Source organism: Artemia sp. Qi Xiang Cuo, chromosome 13 (assembly GCF_049724085.1).
Source record: "Artemia sp. Qi Xiang Cuo chromosome 13, ASM4972408v1, whole genome shotgun sequence".
In the NCBI taxonomy this organism is placed as follows: Eukaryota; Metazoa; Arthropoda; class Branchiopoda; order Anostraca; family Artemiidae; genus Artemia; species Artemia sp. Qi Xiang Cuo.
In genome coordinates, this window is record NC_142806.1 from 46316948 (window position 1) to 46340342 (window position 23395).

At 36.8% G+C, this 23395-nt stretch overlaps 1 long non-coding RNA gene across 4 annotated transcripts in view; it reads right to left on the bottom strand.

The window, feature by feature from the left end:
- LOC148945337 (uncharacterized) overlaps window positions 1–23395 on the bottom strand; it is a 316745-nt gene that overhangs the window by 23173 nt on the left and 270177 nt on the right. For 2 of the 4 annotated variants that reach the window (XR_016142729.1, XR_016142727.1), the window contains one exon: window positions 17475–17879. The exons of the other annotated variants lie outside the window; for them this stretch is intronic. This is a non-coding gene — a long non-coding RNA (uncharacterized LOC148945337). The remainder of the gene's footprint in view (window positions 1–17474; window positions 17880–23395) is intronic. 4 annotated transcript variants of the gene reach the window in all.

Here is a 23395-nt window from a genome sequence, read left to right on the forward strand (position 1 = left end):
GCAGCATCTAGTTTCCGTCAAAAGTAAGTAAGTCCAGTCAAAACTTGTAAGGTTATCTGAATGAAACTTTAAAGTTCTAGTGTCCTCTTTAAGAATATAAAGTATTTGGAGGGAAACCATCCCCCCCCCATTCCGTGGATTTTTGAGTAGTATTGTATTAATACCTCCAACAAGAGCCCACTCCCTTCGAATCCTGGTACAGACACTTTTTTTTCAGAGACAAAACAGAGTGGGGATTCCCCCAATGCTGCCATTTACATAACCAAAGTGATAAATGTGGTTATTGTTAATTGCAGTAAATAAGTGGTGACATGTTTTATTTTTCATCGATACATTTTTTTTAGCTTTTAAGCAGTTTTCCATTAATTTTTATGACTTTTTTGTTTGACGGCGGAACCAAACGTGAGACCCATAATTCCCTATGGTAAAAGAACGAAACGTTACTCGACTGAGCCAACAAGTCATTGCTATTATTAGGTTCTTAGAAATGCATTCTAGATAATCAATATTGTTTCTGGGACACTGGTCAGCTGATGTAAAGCGTTACAATATCGTAACAAGTTATTTGGGCAATCGATTTCTCAATTGGATTTTTGGTAAGTGTTATCAGTGATCTGTTTTCAGGTACTATTTTTGGTATCATCCCCAGAATATACATAGCACGATGATTTTAGATGCATACTGGACAGATATATTCTTTTGATGGTTAACGAAACATGTTTCGATCTCCAAAATTGTATAATGTCCCTGTGCACATCGGTTTTCCATTACCGGGCTGGCGCATGAGTTTGGGCCCCCCACATTCTCATCCAGTGCACCATGTCCCCACCCCAGGGACCCATGTCCCCCTCCAGGACCCCGAGTTCCCATTCGTTGCCCCCCCACCACCAGAGGCCCCAACCCTCCCCCTCGAGGGCCCCAACCCCTTTCCCCCTCCCCGAGTTTTTGCCCCCGCACTTTTTTTCTTAGAATAAAAAAAAACTGATTTATAGTTTATGGATTTGTCATGAGCGATCGTCCCACTGGTACTCTATGGCTGTTCGTCGATAATACTTGGTTTATTCTATGTTTTCGATCCTTATTGATTGTGCACTGAAAGGATAAACACATAAATCTCGTTTAAAAAAAGTAAAGATTAATTATTTCCAGAAAGTACGTCTACGTGATAGAGTTGTCGTAGCATTGAATGCTGACAAGGACAAATATTTGAATTGCGAAAACCACTAATGGTGACATCATTGGAAATGTATGCAAGTGTTATTGTGATAGTGAGAGATTGAATTTCTTTGGAGTATCGAATCATTCAATGGCTATAGTCTTAGTTATGCCAGAGTCAAATTTCCAGAGATGATAGTGCTTAAAGATAATGCAAGCCTAAAACTAATAGTTGATGACGAGGGTCAACTTATTGCTCGTCACGTGGGTAGCACCTTATCTGTTGATACATCATTTCAACATCCTTATGGTATCACCATTCAACAGAACGTAAAAGCAAGACGAGCGTACTACAGCATCAATGTCATTAATCATATCATGTGTTTGTGTCGGAACTATAACCTGTGTAAAAATAATGCATTAATATGCAGTTTAATCGTCAGATATCATCATTGAACCGGTTAGTAGCACTGATAAAAAGCGAAGATGAAATACTTCAAGAAAGTATGTGCACATAATAGAGTTATCGTAGCATTGAATGCTGAAAAAGGGAAATATTTGAACTATGAAACAAGCAATAATGGTTACACCATTGGAATGTATGTGTGCATTGTCATGACAGTGAGAGATTCAATTTCTCTGGACTACCGAAAAAATTCATCATTACTGATAGTGGATATATTAGAATAAAATTCCCAGAGATGATAGTGTTTAAACATATTGCATACCTGAAAGTAATAGATGACAACGAGGGTCAATTTCTTGCTCGTTGTGTGGGTAAAACATTACCTCTTGATATATTATATCGCCGTCTTTTGGGTATTAGCATTCAACGGAAGGTAAAAAGAAGAAAGGCATACTGCTGCACCAATGTCATGAAACATATCATAACTAAGTGTCAAAATTGTTACCTGTGTAAAAATAATGTGGTAATAGACAGTGAAATCACCGGCAAATTAAAAAGGGCACTGGTAGATAATATCACCATGAAAATTAATGACAAATCTAAGAAAAGTAAAGCATCGTTAAATGGTGCTACTGTAATAGACATTTTATCATCAGATATAGTCAATGAAGCCAATAATACCAATGATGGAGCGTGTGATGTGATTGCACCTGAAACCATGCTAAAACTCGTGTATGACCCAAAATGGAATAAGTACCATGTCAAGAGAAAAGCATAAGCAAGTATTTTATGGTATGGATTCTTAGCATTCATTGCTTTTAATGATGATATCCTACATACCATTATTTCAATAAAATATTTTATGTATTATTTTGTCATATCTCCATTAATTTTAGAAAACGCTAGCAAATCGAATGTTTAGAATATTTATTAATATCACCACGGTAATTAATGAAAATTCTAACAAAAGCAAAGAATCACTAGATGTTACTAGTATCATAGACAGTTCACCGTCAGATGCAATCAAAGAACCCAATTAACAGATGGTTCTATGAAGTGAATATTCTTTTTGTGGAGGGTGTCATAAGACGAAGCTTGTTTTTTTTTTGTTCGCGACATCAACTTTGCTCAAATTCCTCCCATGATTCCATGTGGGTTTTTTTTCTTGGCGTTCATTAAAAAAAACGAAGATTTTCTGTTAAACAAATAATTCTTGTATCCTATAAAAGAGCTTTACGGGGTTTGAGAGACTCTGTTCCCTGAATTGATGTGGTTTTTTCCCTTACTTTGCGTTCATTATAAACGAAGATTTTCTGTTAAATAAATAATTCTCGTACCCTATAAAAGAGCTTTACGAGGTTTGAGTGAATGTTCCATGATTCCATGTGGTTTTTTCTTTACTTGGCATTCATTATTAAAAACGAAAATTTTTTAAAAATAAATAATTCTCGTTTCATTTAAAAGAGCTTTATGAGGTTTGAAAAAATCTGGTCCCATGATTCAATGTTTTTTTTTCTTTAATTAGCATTCATTAAAAAACGAAGATTTTCTGTCAAATACATAATTCTTGTATCCTTTAAAAGAGCTTTACGGATATTTGAGAGACTCTGTTCCCTGATTCCATATGGCTTTTTTTCTTTACTTGGCCCTCATTAAAAAACGAAGACTTTCTGAAAAAATTCAAATGAATTAACTGAAAAATTCTGCATTGTCAGTTTAATATACATATACTGGTATTTATTCCTTAAAATCTTCATTGATTTTTGATATCTTAAGAATATAAAAGTGAAAACGTTTAAAAGAATTTTTCAGTAAAGCACAAATTATATTCAGACTTTTAGAAAGCATGGGGTTTAGAACCCTACTCATATTAATTTCTGCTCCTTTTGAGTTAGGCTCTGTTGTTTATTGAATTTTGTTTTCGTTTTGGGTTTCATTTATTTATTGATGCTGATTTGTGATAGTTTTATGCTTGGTAAATTATTTGATTTTATTTTTGTTCATATTTGGTTTAATGCAGTTCTTTACTTTTTTTGGAAAAAGTTATTTTGTAGAAAAAGTTTTCTAATTAATTTTTGTTTGCTTTATATTGAAATAGTCTTTTTCACGGAGAAAGACTGAGACTTGTCTAAAGTTAAACAACTATCCCTTCCATAAAAACCTTAAATACCCCCTGGGCATAACTTACAACCCTTGCCCCTAGTCGCTGGGGTTTATTTCAACCCCATTAGCCTTGTTATATGATATTTAGACCATTTTGAATATAATGGCTATCTCAAAACTTATATTAGATCCATTTCAGGACAATACGACGTGTGTTTGGGGGGTAGGGGAGGGGGTAGCTGCCCTCCGATAACTTTGTTTATTAAAAAGAGCTCCAGAGTGTATGATTACAAACCCAATGAGCCCCTCCGAAGTTTATATGACTTCGTTTTCTATAAAAACCTTATATGTCCAAAGGCCATAACTTACAAACCTTGCCCTGAGGGCTGGGGATTTTTTATCCTCAAAAATGTAATTTCCTGACCTTTCTGATACGCTGAACAAAATGGCTATCTCAAAATTTTGATTGTAAGGGTTTGGGGAAATGATGGGCCTTGGGGGGGAGGGGGCATTTGCCCTTTGATTATTTTCGAGTAATAAGAAAGGCACTAGCCATCTCAATTCCCAATTGAATGAGTCTGTTTTGAAGTTTCTTCGACAACACATTCTATAAAAACCTTATATGCCCTCAAGGCATAACCTACAGCCTTAGCCCTGACAGCTGTGGGGGGGGGGGGGTTGTCATACTCAAAAACATAATTTACGGACCCTTCAACTACGTTCAACAAAATGGTTATATCAAAATGTTGATCGGAAGTGTTTGGGGAAATGATGGGTATGGGGCGGGGGGATTCTCCCTCCGATTTTCTTTGACTATTAAAAAGGACAATAACCTTCTAAATTTTGAATCCAATGACCCTGTTTTGACGTTTTTTGCGACAACAATTTCTATAAAAACATTATATACCCCAGGCATAACTTACAATCTTAGCGCTGAGGGCTGTGGGGGGGGGGGGGTTATCATATTCAAAAACATAATTTAAGGACCCATCAAGAACGTTAAAAAAATGGCTTGATCAAAATATTGATCAGTTGTGTTTTGGGAAATGATAGGCGTGGGGGGGGGGGAGGAAGCACTCGCCCTCCGATTACTTTTGACTATTAATAAGGTCACTAGCCAAGTCAATTCCCAATTTAATGAGCCCTGTTTGAAGTTTCCACGACAACACATTCTATAAAACCTTATATGCCCCCAGGGCATAACTCACAACCTTAGCCCTGAGGGCTGTAGGGAGGGGAGGGGGTCGTCACACTCAAAAACATAATTTCCAGACCCTTCAACTACGTTCAACAAAATGGCTACATCAAAATGTCGATCGTAAGTCTTTGGGGAAATGATGGGCGTGGGGGGGGGGGCATTCGCCCTCCAATCGCTTTTGACTATTAATAAAGGCCCTAGCCCTCTCAATTCTCAATTGAACGAACCCTTTTTGAAGTTTCTAAGACAACACTTTCTACAAAAACCTTACATTCTCTCAGGGAATAACTTTTGCCCTTGGGGCAGTGGGGGGTTTGTCATCCTCAAAGACATAATTTCTGGACTATTTGAACTACGTTGAACAAAATGGCTATCTATAAATTTTGATTGAATGTGTTCGAAAAAATGGTTGGCCTGAGAGGGGGTTAGTTGTCTTCCTCGAATGAGCTCTTTTTGAAGTTTATACGACAATGCTTTGTATAAAAACAGTTTATCACCGCATTCTATAAAAACCTTATACGCCCCCAGGGCATAACTTACAACATTAGTCCTGAGGGCTGTGAGGGGGGATGTCATACTCAAAAAAATAATTTCCGGACCCTTTAATTACTTTCAATAAAATTGCTATATCAAAATTTTGATCGGAAGTATTTGGCGAAAAGATGGGCGTGGGGGGGGGGGGGTATTCACCCTCCAATCGCCTTTGACTATTTGTATGGGCACTAGCCCTCTCAATTCCCAATTGAATGAGCCCTTTTTATAGTTTCTACGACAAAGCTTTCTATAAGAACCTTACATGCTCCCAGGGCATAACTTACAACCTTTGCCCTGGGGCCTGTGGGGGGTTGTCATCCTCGAAGATATAATTTCTGGGCCTTTGAATTACGTTGAACAAAATGGCTATCGCAAAATTTTGATTGAATAAGTTCTGGAAACTGGTGGGTGTGAGAGGGGTTTAGTTGTCGTCCAATCACTTTCAACTATTAGAAGGGCACTAGCCCTTTCAATTTCCAATCGAATGAGCCCTTTTTGAAGTTTCTAAGACAAAAGTCTCTATAAAAGCTTATATGCCCACAGGGTATAGCTTACTACCCTTGCCGTGAGGGTTGTGAATGCGGGGGGGGGGGGGGTTGTCATCCTCAAAGAACAAATTTCCAGAACTTTAAACTACGTTGAACAAACTGATTATATCAATATTTTGATTGGATGTGTTTGCAGAAATGGCGGGCGTGAGAGGGGGGTTTGTTACCCTTCTATCACTTTCGACTATTAAATATAGCACTAGCTCTCTCAATTTCCAATCGAATGAGCCCTTTTTATGTTACTACAACACCACTTTCAGTAAAAATCTTTTTTGCCCCCAGGGCATAATTTATAACCCTTCCCCTGAGGGCTGTGAGGGGATTGTTATCCTTAAAGACCTAATTTCTCTAATTCTCAACTACGTTGAAAAAAATGGCTATCTCATAATTTTGATTGGATGTGCTTGGAGAAATGGTGGGCGTGAGAGGGGGGAGCTAGTTGTCTTCCAATCACTTTCGACGATTAAAAAGGAAACTAACCCTTTCGATTTCCAATTGAATGAGCCCTTTTTGAAGTTTTTACGACAACGCTTTCTATAAAAACCTTATTAGCCCCAAGGGAATAACTTACAACCCTTGCCCTCAGGGGTGTGGGAGGTTTGTTATCCTCAAATACACAATTTCCAGAACTTTCAACTACGTTGAACAAAATGGCTGTCTCAAAATTATGATTGGATGTGTATGGGAAAATGGTGGGCGTGAGAGGAGGGTTAGCTGCCCTCCAATCTCTTTTGACTATTAAAAAGGGCACTAGCTTTTTCAATTTCCAATCAAATGGGCTATTTTTGAGGTTTCTAAGACAACGCTTTCTATAAATAACCTTATATGGCTCCAGGGCATAACTTACAACCCTTGAGCTGAGGGCTCTGAGGGGATTATCTTTCCCAAAAACCTAATTTCCAAAACTTTCAACTGCTTTGAACAAAATGGATATCTCAAAATTTTGATTGCATATATTTGGGGAAATGGTGGGCGTGAGACGGCTCTTAGTTACCCTCCAATCACTTTCAACTATTAAAAAGGGCACTAGTCATTTCAATTTTCCATTGAATGATCCATTCTTAAAGTTTTTACGACAACGCTTTCTATAAAAACTTTATATACCCCCTGGGATTAACTTACAACCCTCGCCCTGAGGGCTTTGAGGGGTTTGTCATCCTCAAAGACCTAATTTCCAAAACTTTCAACTACGTTGAAAAAAATGGCTATATCAGAATTTTGATAGGATGTGTTTTGGGAGATGGTGGACGTGAGAGAGGGATTAGTTGCCCTCCAATCACTTTCGACTATTAAAAAGGGCACTAGCCCTTTGAAAGTCCCATTGAATGAGCCCTTTTTGGAGTTTCTAAGACAACGCTTTTAATAAGAACCTTATATGACCCCAGGGCATGAATCACAACCCTTGCCCTGAGGACTGCGGGGGGAGTGTCCTCCTGAAAGACATAATTTCTAGATCTTTCAACTACGTTTAACAAAATGGCTATCTCAAAATTTCTTCCAATATCCATTCCAATATCCAATCGAATAAGCCCTTTTCGAAGTTTCTACGACATCTCCTTCGATACAAAGTGCCCCGTTCTAACACCAACAAAAAAATAGTAATAAATAATACATTGTGCCAACATTGTTCTTTACTTCGGCAGTGCTATTGCGCTGTCTATGGTAAGCCTACCTGTAAACACTTGGTAATTTGAATAATTTAAGTTCCTTTCCCCAGAGGCTATAGGTGCCGTGACATATTTTGGGACCTATTAATTAGATTTATTAAACTATTCTGGAAAAATTGCCATCTCAAAATCTTGATCGGATTATTTTGGGGGTTACTGTTGGCAAGTGGCAAAAATTCCAACTAGAAAAAAGTAGTATTGTATTAATACATCCGACAAGAGCCCACCCCCTTTTAATCCTGGTCCGGAAATTTTTATTTAAGGGACAAAACAGGGTGGGATTCCCCTCAATGCTGCCGTCTACATAACAAAAGTCATAGATTTGGTTATTATTAACTACAGTTATAGGTGATGACATGTTTTCTTTTTCATCGATACATTTTTTTAGCTTTTAGGTAGTTTTCCATTGATTTTATGAAATTTATATTTGATGTGGGAATCGAACGTGAGACCAATGATTTCCTATGGTAAAAGAACGACATGTTACTCGACTGAGCGAACAAGTCATTGATATTATTAGGCTCTTGGAAATGCATTCTAGATAATCAATATATTGTTTCTGGAACTTTGGCCAACTGGATGTTAAGCGTTATAATATCGTAACAAGTTATTTGCGCAATCGATTTCTCAATTAGATTTTTGGTATGTGTTATCAGTGATCTGTTTCCAGGCATTATTTTTAGCATCATTCCGAGAATATGCATACCATGATGATTTGAGACACATACTGGACATACTTATTCTTTTTATGGTTAATGAAACATGTTCCGATCTCTAAAACTGTATAGTGGCCCTATGCATATCGGTTTTCCATTACCGGGCTTCCGCATGAATTTGGGCCCCCACATTCTCATCCAGGGCACCATGTCCCCACTTCAGGACCCCAAGTCTCCACTCCATACCCCCTCCCCCAACCAGGAGCCCTAACCATCCCCCTCCAGGCCCCTCCCACAGTTTTTTTACCCCCACACATTTTTTCTTGTTAGAATGAAAGAAAAATAGATTTTTTGAAATACAATCCGGTGAACATAGTTTATAGATTTTTTTTCATGTGCGGTTGTCCCACTGGTACTCTATGGCTGGTCGTGGCAGTACTTAGATTATTCTATCTTTCAGATCATTATTGATTGGGCACTGGAAGGATAAACACATTGTTTTATTGTTTTAAAGTATTGTTTAAAAAAAGTAAAGATGAATTATTTCGAGAAAGTATGTCTATATGATAGAGTTGTCGTAGAATTTGATGCTGACAAGGACAAATATTTGAATTGCAAAACAAGCACTAATGTTGACATCATTGGAAATGTATGCGAGCGTGTTTGTGGCAGTGAAAGATTGAATTTCTCTGGAGTATCGAAATAATTCAATGGTCATAGTGTTAGTTATGCCAGAGTCAAATTTCCAGAGATGATAAAGCTCAAAGATAATACAAGCCTAAATCTAGTAGCTGATGACCCGGCCCAGCTTCTTGCTTGTCACACGGGTAAAATGCTACCTGTTAATACATCATATCAACATCTTTGTGGTATTACTATTCAACACAATATAAAAGCGAGACGAGCGTACTCTAGAATCAATGTCATGAATCATATCATGTCTTTGTTTCAGAACTGTAACTTGTATAAGAATAATGTGGTAATAGACAGTTTAATCGAGAGCAAAATTAAAAGGGCATGGAAAGATAACAGCGACAAGGAAATTAAAGACCATTCAATGAAAAGCAAGGCATCACTGAACGTTAACAGTATCACAGATAGTTTACCATCAGATACCATCATTGAACACAATAATAGCAATGATGAAAAAGTGAAGATGAAATATTTCAAGAAATTATGTGCACATAATAGAGTTATCGTAGCATTGGATGCTGACGAAGGCAAATATTTGAACTATGAAACAAGCATTAATGGTGACACCCTTGGAAATATATATATATATATATATATATATATATATATATATATATATATATATATATATATATATATATATATATATATATATATATATATATATATATATATATATATATATATATATATATATATATATATATATATATATATATATATATACATTGTCATGACAGTGAGAGATTAAATTTCTTTGGACTACCGATAAAAGTCCCTGAGATGATAGTCATACTGCATACCTAACAGTAATAGTTGACAACGAAGGTCAAATTCTTGCTCTTTGTGCGGGTAATACGCTACCAAATCGAATGTTTATTAATATCACCATGGAAATTAATGACAATTCTAAGAAAAGCAAAGCATCGGTGAATGTTGCTAGTATCATCAACAGTTTACCATCAGATACAGTCCATGAACCCAATTAACAAATGGTTCTGTGAAGTGAATATTTTTGGAAGGATGCCTTAAGACGACGCTTGTTTTTTTTTGTTCACGACATTAAATACTTTTCTCAAATCCCTCCCATTATTCCATGTGGGTTTTTTTCTTTACTTTGGGTTCATTGAAAATCAGAAGATTTGCTGTTAAATAAATTATTATTGTGTCCTATAAAAGAGCATTACGGGGTTTGAGTGACTGTATTCCCTGATTCCATGTGGTATTTTTCTCTTAACTTGGCGTTCATTTAAAAACAAAGATTTTTAGTCAAATAAATAATTCTTGTATACTTTAAAAGATCTTTACGAGGTTTAAAAGACTCTGTTCCCTTGATTCCATGTGTTTTTTTTTTACTTAGCGTTCATTAAAAAACGAAGATTTTTGCCATTAAATAATTCTTGTATCCTGTAAAAGTGTTTTAAGAGGTTTGAGAGACTGTGTTCTCTGATTCCATATGTTTTTTTTCTTTCCTTGAGGTTCATCATAGGCAGCGCAACAGGGCTGCCTTACTAAAGAACGATGTTGTCACACTATGATTTATTATTTTTTTGTTTGATCTTAGGCCAGGGCACTTCCTATCGAAGGAGTTGTCGTAAAAACTGCAAAAAGGGCTCATTCGATTTGGAATTCGAGTGACTTGTGCCCTTTTTAATAGTCGAAAGTGATTGGAAGGCAACTAACATCCCTTCCACGCCCACCATTTCCCCAAACACATCCAATCAAAGTTTTGAAATAGCCGTTTTGTTCAACATAGTTGAAAGATATAGAAATTAGGTCTTTGAGGAGGACACTCCACCCACAGTCCTTAGGGCAAGAGGTCTAATTTATTCCTTGGGGGCATATAAGGTTTTTATTGAAAGCGTTGTCGTAGAAACTTCAAAAAGGGATCATTCAATTGAAATTCAAAGGGCTAGTGCCCTTTTTAATAGTCTAAACTGATTGGAGGGCAACTAACGGCCGTCTCACGCCCGTTATTTCCCCAAACACACCCAATCATAATTTTGAGACGGCCATTTTGTTCAATGTAGGTGAAAGTTCGGGAAATTATGTCTCTGAGGATGACAAACCCCCCACACTCCTCAGGGCAAGGGTTGTAATTTATGCCCTGGGGGCATATAAGGTTTTTATAGAAAGCGTTGTCGTAGAAACTTCAAAATGGTATCGTTCGCTTGGAAATTGAAAGGTCTAGTGCCCTTTTAATAGTAGAAAGTTAATGGAGGGCAACTAGCCCCCTCTCATGCCTACCATATCCCCTAACACATGCAATCAAAATTTTGAGATAGCCATTTTTTCAACGTAGTTGAGAGTTAAAGAAATTAGGTCGTTAAGAATGACAACCCCCCCACATTCCTCAGGGTAAGGGTTGTAAATTATTCCCTGGGGGCATAAATGGTTTTTTTTTACAGAAAACGGTGTTTTAGAAACTTAAAAAGGGCTCATTCGTTTGGAAATTGAGAGAGCTAGTGGTCTTTTTAATAGTCGAAAGTGATTGAGGGGCAACAAACCCCCTCTCGTGCCCACCATTTCCCCAATCACATCCAATCAAAATTTTTAAATAGCCATTTTGTTCAACGTAGTTTAAAGTTCTGGAAATTAAGTCTTTGAGGATGACAGTCCCCCCCCCCCACAACCCTAAGGGCAAGGGTAATAAGTTATGAACTAGGGGCATATAAGGTTTTTATAGAAAGTGTTGTCATAGAAACTTCAAAAAGGGCTCATTCGATTGGAAATTGAAAGGGCTAGTACCCTTTTTAATAGTCGAAAGTGATTGGAGGACAACTAACCCCCTCTCACGCCCACCATTTTCCCGAACACATTCAATAAAAAAATTGAGATAGCCATTTTGTGCAACGTAGTTCAAAGGTCCAGAAATTATGTCTTTGAGGATGACAAACCCCCCACAGCCCCTAGGGCAAAAGCTGTAAGTTATGCCCTGTGGGTATGTAAGGTTTTTATAGAAAGCATTTTCGTAGAAACTTCAAACAGGGCACATTCAATTGGAAATTGAGAGGGCTAGTGCCCATATTAATAGTCAGAAGTTATTGGAGGACGAATGGCCCCCACGCCCATCATTTCCCCAGATACTTCCGATCAAAATTTTGATATAGCCATTTTGTTGAACGTAGTTGAAGGGTCCGGAAATTATGTTTTTGGGTATGAACCCCCCCCCCCACAGCCCTTAGGTCTAAGGTCGTAATTTATGCCCTTGGGGGATTTTATAGTTTTTATAGAATGTGTTGTCGTGGAAGCTTCAAAAAGGGCTCATTCAATTGGGAATTGAGATGGCTAGTGCCCCTATAAATAGTCAAAAGCGATCGGAGGACGAATGCCTCCCCCCAAGCCCATCACGTGACACCCCCCCTCCACCACAGCCCTCAAGACTAAGATTGTAAGTTATGCATGGGATCATATAATGTTCTTATATGAAGTGTTGTTGTAAAAACTTCAAAAAGGGGTATTTGGATTGGAAATTGAGAGGGTTATTGTCCTTTTTAATAGTCAAAAGCAATCGGAGGGAAAATCCCCCCCGCCGCATGCCTATCATTTTCCCAAGCATTTCCAATCAACATTTTGATATGGCCATTTTTTTAAACGTAGTCGAAAGGTCTGGAAATTATGTCTTTGAGGATGACAACCCTCTCTCAATAGCCCTCAGGACAAAGGGCCTAAGTTTTGCCCTTGGGGCATATAATGTTTTATAGAAAGTTTTGTCATAGAAGCTTAAAAAGGGCTGATTCGATTGGAAATTGAGAGGACTAGTGCCTTTTTTTATTAGTCAAAAGTGACCAGAGGGCAAATACCCCCCCCCCCCCCCATGTCCATCATTCCCCAAACACTTATAATGAGAATTTTGAAATAGCCATTTTGTTCAGCGTATTGGAAAGTTCTGCAAATTAAGCTTTTGAGGATAAAAATCCCCCCAGCCCTCAGGGCAAGGGTTGTATGTTATGCCCTGGGAATATGTAAGGTTCTTATAGAAAGCTTGTTCATATAGACTTCGGAGGGGGCTCATTGGATTAGTAATCAGACGCTCTAGTCCTCATTTTAAGAGACAATGTGATCCGAGAAAAGCTAACCCCCTCCCCCCCCCCCACACTCGTCGTATTGTCCCGAAATACATCTGATAGAGATTTTAAGATAGCCACTCTACTCAAAATAGTCTAAATATCATATACCCCCACCCCCCCCTAATGTGCAAACATACAGCCCAAATTATACAAGTCCAATGTATTGTATCACCCGTCACTTGTCTTTGTGGTTATGAAACGGGTTTTCTGAGATCTAACCTACTAGTAATTCTCGAGTGTGTTTTGTTTAATGAACAAGTACCTAATCATTTCTAGGTTCAACTGAAGAATAACCTGTAAATACGATAAGAAATTTTTAGCGAAAAAGAGCCTGGATCTCCTCAAAATGGGCATACTGAAATAAAAATTACGAGTAGAAATTAATATGAGTAAGGTTCTAAACCTCATGCTTTCTAAAAGCCAGAATATAATTGGAACTGGACTAAAAAAATTCTTTTAAGTTTTTTCACTTTTATAACTTTAGGAGCTCAAAATTAATTAAGTTTTTGATGAATAAATATAAGCACATGTATATTAAAATGACAATGCACATTTTTTCAGTAAATTCATTTGAATTTTTTTTTCAGTAAAGTACAAATTATATTCTTGCTTTTAGGAAGATGGGGTTTAGAACCCTACTCATATTAATTTCTGCTCGTTTTGATTTTGACTCTGTTATTTATTTTAATTTCTGTTGTTTTCGGGTTTCATTTATTTATTGATACTGATTTGTGGTAGTTGTATGCTTGGTAGATTATTTGATTCTAGTTTTGTTCATTTTTGGTTCAATGGAATTCTTTACTTTTTTTTGAAAGATTTATTTTGTGGCAAATATTTATTTTAATTAATAGTGATAAAAGGGGATCATGCTTGATCTTGGGTGTCCGATTGGTTCAAAACTTTCAGGGATCAGTTTCTAGGCCATGAGGGCTACACGTCTTGTTAAGGACGGGGGAAGGTGAAGGGAGCGGGCCGAGAAATGGGCCAAACAACTCTTTGTCCCTGATCATTCTGAAACTTACAATTGTAAGCCTTTGAGTAAAGAGGAATACGCAAATAAACATTTTGGCCTTTAAGCTTAGGGATGGCTGTGGCCCTATTTCCATTTGTGGTATTTTAGTATTTTATACTCAATTTCATGTTGACTTAATTCATTTCAAAAAAAAAAAAAAACACTAGCCAATGCCCTGCCTTGGACGTCATTCAACATCAACTTGGTCCTTTTCATTCATAAGCATCAACTGTCGACTCTGGTGTAGACTTTGATAAATACCATTAAGAGAGCCTAACATTTTATAGGAGGGGTGACAAGTTAGAAAAATAGTTGAATTTATAATCAATGTATGAAATTAGGAGGGGAACTGGAAAATTTGATATTTGAGGCGAACTTTTCTTTATGAAGAATACATTTTACATAAGTATTTTAAAAAATTATCACATGCATGGTTAGATCGGGGTGCTAGCATTTCGACTAACCGTCACAAGCACTAAACGTCATAACATCTAACCGTCAGAACCACTAACCGTCATAACATCGACAATAAAATTTATAAGTTTATATAATAGTAATAGCCTAAGTATATAATAGTTTAGAAACAAATTTCGGCTATATATTTGCACGTCAGGGGGGTAGGGGTAAAGCACAGCATATATTAAATATGTAACCTAACCTAGGTACCTTTTTCCCCCTAAACCCCAAAAACTAGGGGGCTTGGAACTTCTTCCCCGAAATGTTTGTCCGACTCGCGAAAACGTAAGAAAATATATATAAAAAAAAATTTGATGCGTTTTTACACTTTTTTGTACCCTCTCCTGCCCCAAAAAAGCACCCCCCCCCACGAAAATAAATCCTGGATACGGTCCTATATGTGCATAGGAGTATTCGAGGGTGGAGTAATTGGGGAGGGAATGGAGATATAGCTTTGAAAGGGGCTTCAAATTTTTGGGGGAGGGGGCTGGAACCGAAGGCTCCCCAGCATATGCGCTTGAAGCCATTGCCAAATTGTACTGGAATATTATTAAAGTCCACTGACAAAGAAGACTTCTTTTGTAATTTCCCTCTTTCCAGGGGCAGATCCAGGATTTTTTTATGGGGGGGGGGTGCAAAATAGGTTAATCCGAAAAAAAAATTAGGGGGGCGCAAAATAGGTTAATCCGATAAATTTGCGTTATGAGCAAGTTTAATTAACGCAAACCTGGGTTAATTAAGTAAATTACACTACTTTATACTACGCTAGGGGGGCTGCCCCCCTCGCCCCCCCTGGATCCGCCACTGCGTCTTTTGCCATATTTTTTGGAAATTTGTTGCTATTGTGGAACACCCTTTATGACGTTTTTTTCCCCTTTGGAAGACAATATACCCCTCAGATTACTGCTTTGTTGACGTGATTTTTCTTTTCATTAATTAGCTCCGGCTGAGCTTGTTGCGAAATGACCCAACAAAGTCGTCAGTCAAAAAGAGGGTCATGAAAAAAGAGGAAAAAAAAATGACACTGAGAGAGAAGCGGCTTTCATTGAGGCAACCCCCTACGCTCTCTGCGTGAGACTTTTCAAGTTTGTATTTCTCGGAAGCATAGTTTAAGTTGAGTTTCGTCCCTTTTGAAATCCATGTTAAATAATGGGGCGCCAAACCCTGATTGAAGGAATTAAAACACTTGATTGCAGGGTATATTTGCCGCATCCAAAAGCGTTTTCATTATTTTTCTTTTCGATTTAGTCCTAGGGATGCAATAATTCTTTGAATGTCAGCTCCAAACACTTTTTTGCTTTTTTAAACTAAAATTATACAACAATGCAGCCCGTAGATTTACAATTAAAGGAAACCTGTTTCAGAAATAATTCTGAAAAGAAGTAATAGATTTCTTTATGGCTATAATTACCGATAAATTATTAAGAAAATTTGTTAATTGCGGTAAGTCAAATAAATCAGTTGCAACATCTCCATTTTTGTCTTTGTCAGACATGGGGAAAAACTACCTCGTTCCTGGAGTTTGGCTTAGAGTGCGGGAAACTGCCATTTTCCACAATGCTAAGGATTGTCCATTTGAACACATATTGAATATGTCATTCCTTGGGGGGGGGGGGGTCGTGGCCTGCTGCTCCCCTTCAAGGTCGAGTCCATGAAAATTGTGCAATGAACGATCATTGCGTAAAACTATAGGTGACAGAAAAAATCTGATTGCAGTTAAATTCGTGAACATTCATTAGAATTACATGTTTTAGTTTTTAAGGTTAATTTTCCTGTTTAAGTTTTCAATATATGTTATTTTTTATGGCCCTACGTGAGACAACAGTTTTTATATCATCCGATAGCTGACATTCTGCTGTATCCATATATCGAATTATATTTCTGTAATTTGCCTTGCTAGACTGAAAACACTGAAAAGACGTCAAAAACAAGCAAAAACTGGAAATTATTCCTATTTTTTTTAATTAAGTTTAGAACACTCACTAAGAAAAAGTCTAAGTTATAACATGATTCTGGATCAGTGAATGGACAGATTGAAAATTAATTAATCCAATGATAAAACTATCTTGTCACTCTGTTGCAAGATATAGCTAAAAGCTTCTTGAAGAATCATATCATGCAACAATAGCAACAATAGTTGCAACATAGTAAATAATGAACCACGGTTCATAGTAGCCGAAATAATAAAAAAGAGTTTTTAAAGAAACCATCTTGTAGCAAATAATTTTCTCTGCAACATTATTTTGAAATAATAATTGGTTAATTAAACGAAACACACCCAAGAAAGGAAGTTAGGTTAATCCTAATGAAATATAACTTTTAGTTTATAATAATATAATTTGGGCTATATATTTGCACATTAGGGGGAGGAATATTTGGATAGCGCCCCTAACCTAAAATAACCTAACCCCCGCCCCCCGCCTGATGTGCAAACAGACAGTCCAAATTATACAAGTCCAATGTATTCTATCACTCGTCACTTGTCTTTGTGGTTATGAAACCGGTTTTCTGAGAGCTAACCTAAGAGTAATTCTTGAGTGCGTTTCGTTTAATGAACAAGTATCTAATAATTTCTAGGTTCAACTGAAGAATAACCTGTAAATACGGTAAGAAATTTTGAGCAAAAAAGAGCCTGGGTCTCCACAAAAATGATCATGCTGAAATAGAAATTATACCATTGAAATTATCATCATATAAAACCACAAGCCGGAGGTTTGCAGTCCCCCACCTTGAACACCAAGAAAAATAGCATTTTTGCATGGTTTTGTTATACTATGGGTGGACACACACAACTAAGTCCAGATTCAGGCCAATAAGACTCATTTTCTCCACACTATCCCCCCCTCCGCCCTCTCCCCCCAAAAAACTATCATCGGTGAGAGGGGACTAATATTGTTGGAAATTACCTTCCCTGATTGTGTCCTACAGTTTAACGTCCACTTTATGAAATATCTCCTACCATTATTTAATACTGACCAGACAATCTTCTTTTAGAAGTCTTCTTGTTCATGCTATCATCTCACGTATTCAGCTCTTCTTATTCGGGTGAGATGGTTCTCAAAATTCTTCAAAATCCTTCGAAATGGCTTCAATAACCATTAGTGTTTCAGACCTATTAAGTCGTAAAAGATGTTTGGTCGGCTGGGGTTAAAATTCAGAATTACTTGTTTCTGTGCATTCCAAATTTCTATGCCAATTTTGTTCCGCCTTCCAAAGCATCATCTCTTTATTGCCGGTTTCCAGCAGCTGTGAGAGGTGTAAATAAAAGGCTCCGGTTCATAACAAGTCAGTGATGCTGCAGCCTTAGCCATTTCATCTGTCCGTGACCCTTCACCTGTGACCCCGAAGTGTCCTGGAGTCCACGTCAGTGTAATTCGATGCCTATTGGATGAAAGTTTTTTTTAATACTTCATAGCATTCCAACTCAATTTTTACATGCTCTTAATATTCCCAAGAGCCCAGTGGCGTCAATGGAGGGGTCACTTCCCCTAGAATTTTCAAAATAACTTATAGGGGTAATTTCATTTAGTATTGCCTAAATTGTATTTTCATTAAAAAGTGACAAATTTGCCCCCGCCCTCTTGAGCATTATAAGAACTTTGAGGCAAATCAGGTTATCAGTTAAGATGCACATGTCCCCCGCCTGTACTTTCTATTTGCATGAGCATCTTAGCTGTCTGTTCTGACATTTCAACCTGTAAAACCGTAGCTAACTCCCTTAATTGATAACTTAACAGATTTGTTTCATACTTTTGGCGAAGCAGCGCTATCTTCGACTCCGCTTTATTTGTATGCTTTATGGTAGTCTGAAATTGCCCTACAGGATTTACCAATATTTTAATATCATGCATGCTTGGGCATCTGCAACTTAACACATCTAATCAGTAATAAATTGCATGTGATCGCATAGTTTTTGATTTAACCATTTCGCATTTGCTGTCTCTGTTTCCACGAATCAGCAGCCTGCACCACTTTTTAATGCTTCTTCCTCTAGAAAATTTTCTATAAGTTGAATCCCAACATAGAGCTCCTTGGATGTCATGGAAGTTCCCCGACGTGCTGAACAGAAAATAGAAATGCCCCCCCCCAGGAATTACCCCTAACTACGTCCCTGCTCCTAGTTAATGGTTTCTGCACAACACTATTAAAATTTATATCCTGGCTATAACCATCTAATTAGTAACAGCATCCAATCAGTAATAAATTGCATGTGTTTGCATAGTTTTTTCCCAGTTCGTGTTTGCTGTGTCCGTGTCCACTAATCAGTAGTCTGCAGCACTTTTTAATGCTTCTTTCTCTAGAAAATTTTCTATAGGTTCAATCCCCACATACAGCTCCATGGATGCCATGGAAGTTCCCCGACGTGCAGAACAGAAAATAGAAATTAAACTCACCCCCCACGGGAATTACCCCTAACTACGTCCCTGCTCCTAGCTAATGGTTTCGGCGCAACACTATTAAATATTTATATCTTGGCAATAAATATATGTGGTAGTCAGCGAGGACAGAACAGTTATGTCTTGTTTCTTATTTATGGACTTATATAGCAGAACAGTCGAAAGTTAACTCAAAAAAAAAAAAATTCTTGGAAATGAACCTAAGATCCCCAGGAATTTTCCATATGACATGACCACAGCCATAAAAGCCTTTCGCCGAAATACCGAACTTGTAACTGGAACTTTTTTTGGCAATTAGTATTCACTTACCGGCACTTCATACGTGATAGTATTAGACGTTTAACTCTCGCTTGTAAATATATTCAATTTCAGAATTACCAACATAGACGAAAATTGCACGTTAGTCATTCTTTATAAAAGACAATTAGCAGTTTTAAAATCAATTCTTAGAAAATCACTAAACGATACGTAAGTTTTTTTTTCCCAGGAACACATTCATTTCTAAGGAACTAAATCAAAAACGTATTTTCCAAAAAAAAATAATTTTCAAAGAAAAGTAAAGATGTATATTTAAACCAGGAATTAGCAAAAATGACTATTTGCTATCAATAATAAGGTAGTCATTTTTACAATAGATAATTAGGAATTTGGAAATATTTCTTGGAAATTCATTCAAGGATTTTTACACACCTTTCCCAGAAACTTGGTTATTCTTATGGACTAGGGAAGGGAGCACATAATTTTAAACTTCCGTAGTAATGACGTATCCATTTTCTTCCATATCTCATATTCACCAGCTGAAAATATAAATTATCGTCTAACACTGACCAAAGAGAAATTGAGTTTACTTACAAAAATATTGTGATTCAAAATTTTTTCATTCTTTTTACTGGCTTAATCATAGGTGCATCGATAGCTAAGTTTATTGCAAAAAACAAGTTTAAGGGAATTTCGAAAGATAGCCTGAAAAACGTCAAAAATGGTGTCGGACCAAAATTGAAACTGCACCAAACAAAAACCCATATAGTCAAAAACCCGCCTTGGGTTGTAGTCAAAAACAAATATAATCATATACAAAATAATATAGTCAAAAACAAAATCCACCTTGGGCAACGAGGAAAATCACTTTTGGTACTTATTAATCAAACGAAATGCACCCAAGAAGTGAATTTGGGTTAATCCTAATGAAATATAAGCTAAAATATATATTGAAATATAATATAATTTGGGTTATATATTTACACATTAGGGGATGAGGTAAAGTATTTGGACAGCACCTCTAACCTAACCTACCCCCCCCCCCCTAATGTGCAAATATATATACCAAATTATATAAGTTCAAGCATTCTGTCACCCGTCATTTGTCTTTGTGGCTTTGAAAGCAGTTTTCTCACATCTTACATTCAGGAAACTTTTCGACTGTGTTTCGTTTAATTAACAAGGACCTCACTTTTTTTCATGTATAGCTTATGTTTTGTAAACTGCACCATTGGAATCTCCATTATTAGAAACCCAGGGGCGTAGCTACATTATTTTTATTGGAGGGGGGGAGCAAACGGAAATGCTATTGAAGTAGATGCTATTCAAGCGGTAGTGAAGAAAAGTAATTATTTAACAAACACGCTACTTGGTGAATTTAAAAACATTACGCAATACATTATAAACAATAAACACACATTAAACAGTCATAAATATAAGTGCTGGGGTAATTGGCTTTTACTAAAATTGCTAAAATTAAATTTTTACTAAAATTAAAATTTTACTAAAATTAAATAACAATACGCAATGCATTATAAACAATAAACACACATTAAACAGTCATGCATATAAGTGTTGATGCTTGGCTTTTACTAAAATTGTCACCAATGAGCGGCTGCAGACGACAGTAGTATAGCGTAAACAAGCTTTCGGGTGCGCGAAGATAAATATCGTATACACTCGGCTTTTTTCAGCCAGATTTACCACTAATGCTGCAGTACATACCCCCCTCAACTTCCCCAAACCCCCACAGATTGTGTACTATTATTTAGCAACATATTCCCCACTTTTAAATGCAATAGTGTTTCTAATTAGATAATATTCGAAAAAGTTAAAATTAAAGTTGGAATTATTAACTTTCCGTTGGGCATTGTTTGACACGAATATCCGGAAAATTTGAACAATTCTTGGCATCATTGCTGCAAAAACTTAAAATTAAATAAGAATTGCCAGGGGTGCCATTTGGAAGTGAAAATAGACTCCTAGAGTTTGAAAATTACCTTCCCATTTGCACCTATGTTTAAAAAGAAACTAATTCTACAAAAATGAGTCAAAAGTTTTTCTTGTGTTGTGTAGATAGACATTTTGTTCAGCGTAGTTGATTCCCAGATAGAAAATACTTTTTTGAGGAGGACATTCCCCAACAACCCTCAGGGCAAAAGTTTTAAGGTATATCCTTGGGTATATATGGTTTTTATAGAAGGTGTTGTCATAGAAACTTCAAAAGGAGCTCATTTGATTGGAAATTCAGAGGGCTAGTGCCCTTTTTAATAGTTGAAAGTGATTGGAGGACAACTAGCCCCCCACGTCCATCATTCACCAAAATACATACAGTCATTAATTTTAGATAGATATTTTGCTGTACGTTGTTGGTGTCAGCATAGAATAGGTGTTTTTGCGAGGGACACTCCCCAAAAGCTATCAGCGCAATGGTCTTCAGGTTTGCCCAGAGGGCATATAATGTTTTTACAGAAAACGTTGTCGTAGAAACTACAGAAAAAACTCATTCAATTTGAAATTCAAAGGGCTAGTGCCCCTTATAATAGTCGAAAGTGATTGGAGGCCAACTAGCCCCCCCCCCATGCCCATGATTCCCCCAAACACATCCAATAAAAATTTTGAGATAGCCATTTTGTTCAGCGTAGTTGATTTACTGATAGAAAATATGTTTTTGAGGAGGATACTCCACTACAGCCCTCAGGGCAAGGGTCTTAAGTTATGCTCTGGGGGCATATAAGGTTTTTATAGAAGAAATTGTCGTAGAAACTTCAAAAAAGGGCACATTCGATTTGAAGTTCAAAGGGCAAGTGCCCTTTTTAATAGTCCAAAGGGATTAGTAATATTTTTTGTTGTTGTTGTTTCTAGACCAGGGCACTTCGTATCGAAGGAGTTGTCGTGGGAACTTCGAAAGGGGCTCATTCGACTGAAAATAGAAAGGGTTGATGCCGTTTTTAATAGTCGAAAGTGATTGGAGGGCGACTAATCCCCCTTCCACTCTCACCCACCGAATTGCCCAATATGTTTAAAAACTAGATGTTGCATCGAGACTAAGTCAAAATTCACTGTCATAATACTAATTACCGATAAGGCATCTCAACAGCATCCCAAGAACGACAGAGGTTATTATGTTCACACTTTCGAGGCTACTTTTGCTCTTAAAATTTAACCAATCAAAATAGTGTAAGTGTATCAAAGCTATCAAAGAAAGTAAACAGATTTTTTGCGAATGGTATCCAGTTTTCCATTTCAGGTCAACTAGAGGAGGTATGAAACTAAATTTGACACTACTATTTGTGTCCAGATTTTTAAAATGGTGTGTGTTGTTAAAAAATGCTGAAAATTTATCACCAGCATACATATAGTAGGCCAAACTATAAAGTCTTAAAAAACTAAAAGATTTAGAGCGTTATTTTCTTTTTCCCTGAAAAGACTATGTCAATATAAAACGAACAGAAATTAATTAAAAAAAAACTTTTTCCACAAAATAAGTTTTTCAAAGAAAAGTAAAGAACTCCATTAAACAAAAATTGAGCAAAACTAAAATCAAATAATCTACAAAGCTCGAAACTACCACAAATCAGCATCGATAAATAAATGAAACACAAAACGAACAGAAATTAAAATAAAAGTAGTATGTACATATGGAATTCTACGAGACATATAGGAATTTCAACGTTATTCTAGAGAAGCTCTACACCTTTTCAAAGAGTTTCAGAGCTCCCTCACATGGCATATGGAATTGTATGGAAGCTATAGCGAGTTTTGGATTGTTGGGTATTCTCAGGTTTGGTGGATATATTCTGTTTTAGTTTTTCAAAGAGAGTGAGTATCTAACATTTTCGCAAAAAAGGGACTCGCAAATTGGACACTCAGAAAGATATTAATTAATTTTTTGAATAGTATAAGCGTGAATGATTCTAATTAGTGATTGGATTGTATGAAGGGGGAGAAAAAAAGGATTAAACTGATTAGCAGTTAAGGTAACCCCTATGTTGTTTTTAACTCTGTTAATTTTTTATAAATTTTAAACATCCTCATTATTTGAAAACGATTAACGACGGTAGAATGACATTGTGACTTGAACTAGCTTTACCTTTTCGATATGGTCTGTATAATACACAAGTGATGTTGGATAAGTATTGTCAATTTAAAATAGGATCTAACGTTCCCTTCGTTCCCCCATTTATGAGGGCAGGGGAGGGGGAGGGGGAGTCAATTTCAGAGGGAAAACAAAAAATACTC